Source organism: Octodon degus, unplaced genomic scaffold, assembly GCF_000260255.1.
Source record: "Octodon degus isolate 3935 unplaced genomic scaffold, OctDeg1.0 scaffold00016, whole genome shotgun sequence".
Taxonomy (NCBI): Eukaryota; Metazoa; Chordata; class Mammalia; order Rodentia; family Octodontidae; genus Octodon; species Octodon degus.
Genome location: NW_004524592.1, coordinates 17115409 through 17122951, shown reverse-complemented (window position 1 = coordinate 17122951; position 7543 = coordinate 17115409).

The following is a 7543-nucleotide window of genomic DNA, read 5'->3' as shown; positions in this document are numbered from 1 at the left end:
GGCCTGTAGTTCTCTTTCTTTTTTGCATCTTTCCCTGGGTTTGGTATCAGTCTAATACTTGCCTCCAGAAATGATTTTGGGAGGATTGCTTCCTTTTCAATTTCATGGAAGATTTTGAGGACTATAGGGACTATATCTTTTGTAAATGTCTTGTAGAATTCAGCTGTGAATCCATCCGGACCTGGACTTTTCTTTGCCGGTAGGTTTTTAATTACATCTCGTATTTGCTTGGCTGTTATTGAGCTATTGAGAGTGGTTATATCTTGTCGATTAAATTGTGGTAATTTGTACCTTCCTAGGAATCTGTCCATTTCTTCTGTGTATTCTCTTCTGTGACAGTAAAGATTCTCAAAGTAGCTATTGATAGTCTTCTGAATTTCCACTGAGTCTGTGGTAATTACACCCTTTTCATTCCTTATTGCTTGTAGTTGAATTTTTTCTTTCCTCTTGTTGTTTTTAAGAGATCCTTTCTTACCTTTTCACTAGCTAACCAGCATCTTCAAGATCTGAAACTCTGTCTTCACTTTCACTTAAACAGTTTTGCAAGCTTGTGATTGAGGTTTTAATTTCCTCTATATTTCTTTGACTCTGCTTCATTTGATCTATTTCTTTCCTGAATTGTTCATTCAAGGAATCTGTCATTTTTCTAATCTCCTCTATTTTTTTTTCAATGTCTTTTTTAGAAGCAGTTATAAATTCTTTTACTGCAGTGCTTTTTTTCATATTTGGTTTCCTCTCTATGTTTCTGTAGTTGCTTCTTTACTTCCGATCCTGTGAGTTCTGATAATTCCTTTTTTATTTCAGAAAAGAATTGTGCTCTGATTTCCTCTGTATCCTTCTGCTGTTGCTTGTTTACTATTGACGTTATTAAATCATGCATTTGAGCCGAGCTAGTGTCCTCCGCACTTGTTCTGGGTGGGCGCTGGGTTTCCTCCATATGTTTCTGCATTTGATTCTTTACTGCAGATGTTATTAATTCAGGGATTTCTTTTTTTATTTCCAATCTGAGTTCCTCTATATCTTTCTGCAGCTGTTTCTTTATTTCAGAAGCCGCTGATTCATTGCTTCAGCTCTGTGATTCCCAATTTGTTCTGTGTTAGTGTCCTCTTCACTTTTTCCAGGTGGGGTTTTGTTCTGAGGTTGCATTTTTTCCTTCTCATCATTTTGTGTAGCACTGTCTTCTGACCTTTGTTGTAGATCTTCGTTGTAGTTATAACCTTAGCACATACTGAAGTTCAGGTGCAGTTCTACAAAGTTTGGACTTAGCCAGCTGTCCCTGGATTGAGTCTGGCTGCTCTGCTCAGCCCCTTCCTGCTGCTGCCCTTGAGGGTGAAGCTGTTGTGCCCCTGTGTCCAGATGTTCTGTGCCTGGACTAGCTGGGTGGTACTATCCTCTACACTCTCTGCAGGGATTGTAGCTGCAGGGTTACACCCCAGGCATGTAAGCCAGGCCTGAGCTGAGCTTGGAGGGGACAAGGTGGAGTATGGGGGAGAGGCAGCTCTCCCACACACTCACTGGGTCTGGGCTAGGACTGGATCTGGGTGTTCCAGGAAGGAGGCAGAAATTCCTACTTGGAGGGTGGTGTGGGGGAGGTGCTGAGTCGTGTGGGGCATCCCAAGGGGGTGGAAGAAGGTCTCACCCACGCTGTGCCTGGGGACCCATAGTCATTCCCATGGGCACAGGATAGCCTGAAGCTCTCCCACACACTCACTGGACCTGGGCTAGGACTGGATCTGGGGGTTCCCAGAACGTGGCAGAAATTCCTACTATGCGGGTGGGGTGGGGGAGGTGCTGCAGAGGGGGGTGTGTCCCAAAGGGATGGAAGATGGTCTCACCCACCTGCCCCTGGTCTGGAACCCACAGTCGGTCCCACTGGCTCAGGGTAGCTGTAAGCTCTCCCACACACTCACCAGACTGGGGCTAGGACTGGGTCTGCTCAGATTTCTTATATCAAAGTATGAAGTCAAGAAATGCATGGAGCTAAGTATTCCAACTCCTACAAGAAAACCAGTTCCATCCCACACTGATATGCACTGTAAAACTCTCTTTCAATTTTAATGGAGAAATAAAATACTTCCATGACAAATAAGAAATGAAGAAATCCATGACAACAAATCCAAACCTACACAAAGTATTAAATGATATTCTAGAAAGGAATCTAAATGACCACAATTCAAGGAATGAGAATGGAGGGAACTCACCAAATAGGGAAAACAAATACAAGAGAAAAGTAGGGGACAGACAACAAGAGAATAACATAACAAACAATAATCAATACACATCAATTATAACCACTAATGTAAATGGACTCAATTCATGAATTAAAAGAAATAGATTGGTAGAGTGAATTAAGAAACAGAATCCAAAAATATTCTGTATATAAGAAACACACTTAACACCTAAAGAAATTCACTGGCTGAAATTCAAAGGATGTAAAACAGTACTACATGTTCCAGGAGCTCAGAAAAAAGCATCAGTAGATATCTTGTTCAGACAATCTGAATTTCAATCCAAGAATGATTAAACAAGACAAAGAAAGTCAGTACATGCTGGGCAGGGGGAAAATACAAGGGGAGGTGATAACAGTCATAAATATGTATGCACCAAATATGGGAACACCCAACCATATGAGACAAAGCTTAATGGACATAAAACAATCTAATAATCAATATCACGACCTTATGAAGGGACCTTAGCACACCATTATCTAAAAAAGATAGGTGAAGCAGACAAAAAATCAGCAAAGAGGTAGCAGAACTGAACCAAGTCTTTGGACAAATGGACTTAGTGGACATTTACAGAGTGTTCCACCCAACAACATCTGAATACAAATTATTTTCAGTTGCACATAGGATGATTTCTAACATCAACAACATACTAGTCAATAGGTCATGCTAAATATAGACAAGAAAACAGAAATTGTCCCATGCATAGTACCTGACCACAGTGCAATCAAACTGGTAATTAATGGCAAAAGAAAGTACAAAACCCCATAAACATATGGAAATTAAATAACACCCTCTTTGCAACCAATGGGTTATAGACCAAATTAAACAAGAAATTAAAAATATCTACAATCAAATGAAAATTGAAGCACAACTTACCAGAATTTGTAAGATGCAATGAAATAGTCCTCAGGGAAATTTATAGAGGTGAACTCACACACTAGGAAAATACAATGAGAACAAATAAATAACCTAATACAGCACATCAAACTTCCAGAAAATGAAGAGCAAACCAAACCCAAAGCTCAAAGACATGAGGAAATTATGAAAATTAGAGCCTAAAGTAATGCAAGTGAGACAAAGAAAACAATACAAAGAATTAATGGATCAAAAGCTGATTTTTTGAAAGATTAAATAAAATTTGCAAATCCCTAGCCAACTTCTTTAAAAAGAGGAAAGAAAAAACTCAAATTCAAGCAATAAGGAATGAAAAGCGTGAAATTTCCAGATCCTTTGGAAGTTCAGAAGATCATCAATAGGTATTTTGAAAATATTTATTCTCGCATAATTGAAGACACAGAAGAAATGGACAGATTCCTAGATAGGTACAAACTAACAAACCTGAGTCAATGTACAGAATCTCTGAATAAGCCAATATCAGAGAAGGAAATGGAAAATATAACAAAAACTTACAGACATAAAGAAGCCCAGGTCCTGATGGATTCACAGATGAATGCTACAAGAAATTTAGAGAAAATTTAATCCTAATACTCCTCAAAACTCTTCACAGAAATTGAAAAAGGAAATAATATTCCCAAAATTATTGCTGGATGCATGTATTATATTAGTACCAAAATGTAAGAAAGACTCATACAAAAGAGAATTATAGGCCAATCTCCCTCATGAACATAGATGCAAAAATTCTCAATAAAATACTAGCAAGTAGAATATAGCAAGTCATCAGGAAGAATATACAACACAACTAGGTGAGATCCAGCCCAGACACGCAAGGATGTTTCATCATATGCAAACTTATAAATGTAATACACTATATTAACAAGCTAAAATCAAAAACTACATGATCATTCTCAATCACTACAGAAAAGGCTTTTTTTTAGGGGGGGGATTGAATTGAGGATTGAAGTCAGGCCCTTGTGCTTGCCAGGCAAGCACATATTCCACAGAGCTATCTCCCCAGGCTCCCAGAAAAGGCTTTTTACAAAGTCCAAAACTTATTTGTGATCAAATCCCTAAAGAAAATTGTAATAAATGGTCTATACCTCAATCTGATAAAAGCCATCTATGACAATCCAACCGCCAGCATTATTCTAATTGGGGAAAAATTGAAGGCTTTTACTATCAAATCAGGCACAAGACAAGGATGTCCTTCATCACCAATCCTGTTCAATATTGTTCTGGAGTCATTAGCTAGAGCCATTAGACAAGAAAGAGAAATAAAAGGAGGAAGAATAGGTAAAGAAGAAGTTAAACTATCATTGTTTGCAGATGACATATTACTCAGAAGACCCAAAAACTCCACCCAGAAGCTTCTAGAATTAATAACCAAATTCAGTAGCATAGCAGGATACAATATCAACACCCCAGAATCAATAGTATTCCTCTACATGATAACAAAACTCAATGAAAGAGAGATCAGAGAAACAATACCCTTCACAATAGCAACCAAAAAATGAAATACGGAGGAATTATTCTAACAAAGGAAGTTAAAAATCTATACAATGAAAATTATAATACTCTGAAAAAAGAGATGAAAAGGATTTCAGAAAATGGAAAGATATTCCTTGCTCTTGCATAGGAAGAACTAACATTATGAAAATGGTACGCTTCTTAAATTATTATACAGGTTTAATGCAATCCTTATCAAAATACCTTCAATGTACCTCACAGAGCTAGAGAAAATATTCTCAAAATTTATCTGAAACCAGAAAAAAACCTAGAATAGCAAAGGCAATCCTAGGCAACAAAGACAAGGAAGGAGGCATTACAATCCTGACTTAAAATTACACTATGAAGGTACTGTGATAAAATCATCATGGACTTGCAAAAAAGCAAACCCAAGGATCAATGGAACAGATTAGAAGATACAGATACAATTACAAACATACTCAGCCATCTTACCTTTGACAAAGCGATCAATCATGTTCACTGGAAGAAAGATAGCCTCTTTAACAAATTATGCTGGAAAAATTGGTTCTCTACATGCTGAAAAATAAACCTAGACTGATGTCTATCACCATGCATTAAACTAAAGTCAAAATGGATTAAAGATCTAAACAATGAAACAGAAACACTAAATCTCCTGGAAGAGAATGTAGGTGGAAATCTTGAAGACATAGGTGTAAGCAGACAGTCCATAGACAAAAAACAAACTGCACAGGAAATATTGCTAAAAATCAACAATGGGATCTCATTTTAATGAGAAGTTTCTGCACATCAAATGACATCATCAACAGAGTGAAAAGACAACTCACAAATTGGAAAAATCTCAACTAGTGATCACTTAAACAAATGTCTTCTATCTAGAATATATAAAGAACTAAAAAACATTAGGTCCTCAGAATATATATATATATATATATATATATATATATATATCTCCTTGCTTTTTAACAATGGGTTTGCTGTTAGAGCACAGGTGTAGTGAAAACCACCACTAAATAAAAACTGACAAAGGAAAAGATTCACATTAATATCATCATCATTGGACACATGGACTCAGGCAAGTCCACCATCACTGGCCATCTGACCTGCAAATATAGTAGCATCAACAAAAGAAGTATTGAGAAATTTGAGAAGGCTGCTGATATGGGGAAGGGTTTCTTCCAGAATGCCTGGGTCTTGGACAAGCTGAAAGCCTAGCTTGAGCATGGTATCACTATTGACATCTCCCTGTGGAAATTTGAGACTAGCAAGTATTATGTGACCATCATCGATGCCCCTGGTCATAGAAACTTCATCAAAAATGTGATTACAGGCACATCTCAGGCTGACTGTGCTGTACTGATTGTTGCTGCTGGTGTTGGTGAATTTGAAGTTGCTGCTGGTATCTCTAAGAATAGGCAGACCCGTCCTTGAGCATGCCCTTCTGGCTTACACACTGGATTTGAAACAACTAATTGTTAGAGTTAACAAAATGTATTCCATGGAGCCACTCTACAGCCAGAAGATGTGAGGAAATTGTTAAGGAAAGTCAGCACCTACATTAGGAAAATTTGCTACAACCCTGAAACTGTAACTTTTGTGCTAATTTCTGGTTGCAATGGTGACAACATGCTGGGGCCAAGTGCTAATATGCCTTGGTTCAAAGGATGAAAGGTCACTCATAAAGATGGCAATGCTAGTGGAACCACATTGTGTGAAGCTTTGGATTACACCCTTCCATCCACTCACCCAGCTGACAAGGCTTCGTGGCTGCCTCTCCAGAATGTCTACAAAATTGGTGATATTGGCACTGTTCCTGTGGGCCAAGTGGAGACTAGAAAATTAAGGTTTCCTGAAGGCAAGTGGTAATATTGAACTATTTGTCCAATCTTGCATAAATATATCTTAATCTTAATGAGAGACTTGATGATAAAATTAAATAATAGAGCAACCATGTTAGCTATTCTTGTTTTGGAAATCTGTAACATATGTATTGTTGTATGCTATCCTGTTTGTGTCTTTGTTCTGCTATTTGTTTTTGCTTTGTTTTTACTCTTCAAAATAAAATAAAATCAAGTAAAAATCTTTCATTAGCTTTTGTAGCATTGATTTTGTGGTTCTGAATTTTTTAAGTTGTTCTTTGTCATGGGAGTATTTCATTTTTCCATTAATTTTGAAAGAAAGTTTTGCAGGGTATATCAGTTTCTGTTGGAAGCTGTTTTCTTTTCAAAATTATAATACTTCACTCCATATTTTCCTGACTTGATGGTTTGTGTTGAGAACTTTACTAGCATTCTGAGGGGTTTCCTTTAAATGTGATCTGTTTCCTTCGCTAACAGCTTTTAGTGTGCTGTTGTGCTGAATTTCTGGGTTCTTGATTATTCTATGTCTGGGTGTAGATTTGGTTGATGCTATTTTGAGTACTTCATGCCTCACTTGTCTAAATTTCATATTCTTTTCCTTCTCTTGGGAAGAGCTCTGCTATTATGTATGAAAATATTATTTTTATGCCATGTGCAATGACTCCTTCATTTTCATTGACATCTATTAGTCTTATGTTGAACATCTTTGCATCATTTTGTAGCTGCTGAGTTATTTCCTGGTTCCTTGTTGTGTTTAAGAGCTGTTTCCTTCCTGGTCACTAGCTAAAATGATGCTTTAAAGTCTGAAATTCTATTCTCAGTTTCATTCAAATGGTTTTGCTAGCCTTTAATGGAATTTTAAATTTCATACATATCTCTTTGAATCTGTTTCATGCATTGTATTTTTTCATGTATTCCTCATTTAGTTTTCAGAATTCTTATGCTCCCTATTTTTTGTCAGTGTGTTCTTTGATACACTCATTAATTCTTTCCTTATAGTTATTATTTCTTTTTCTACCTGAGAGAATATCTCTGCTCTGATTTCCTCTATACCCCTCTGGATTTGTTTCTTTA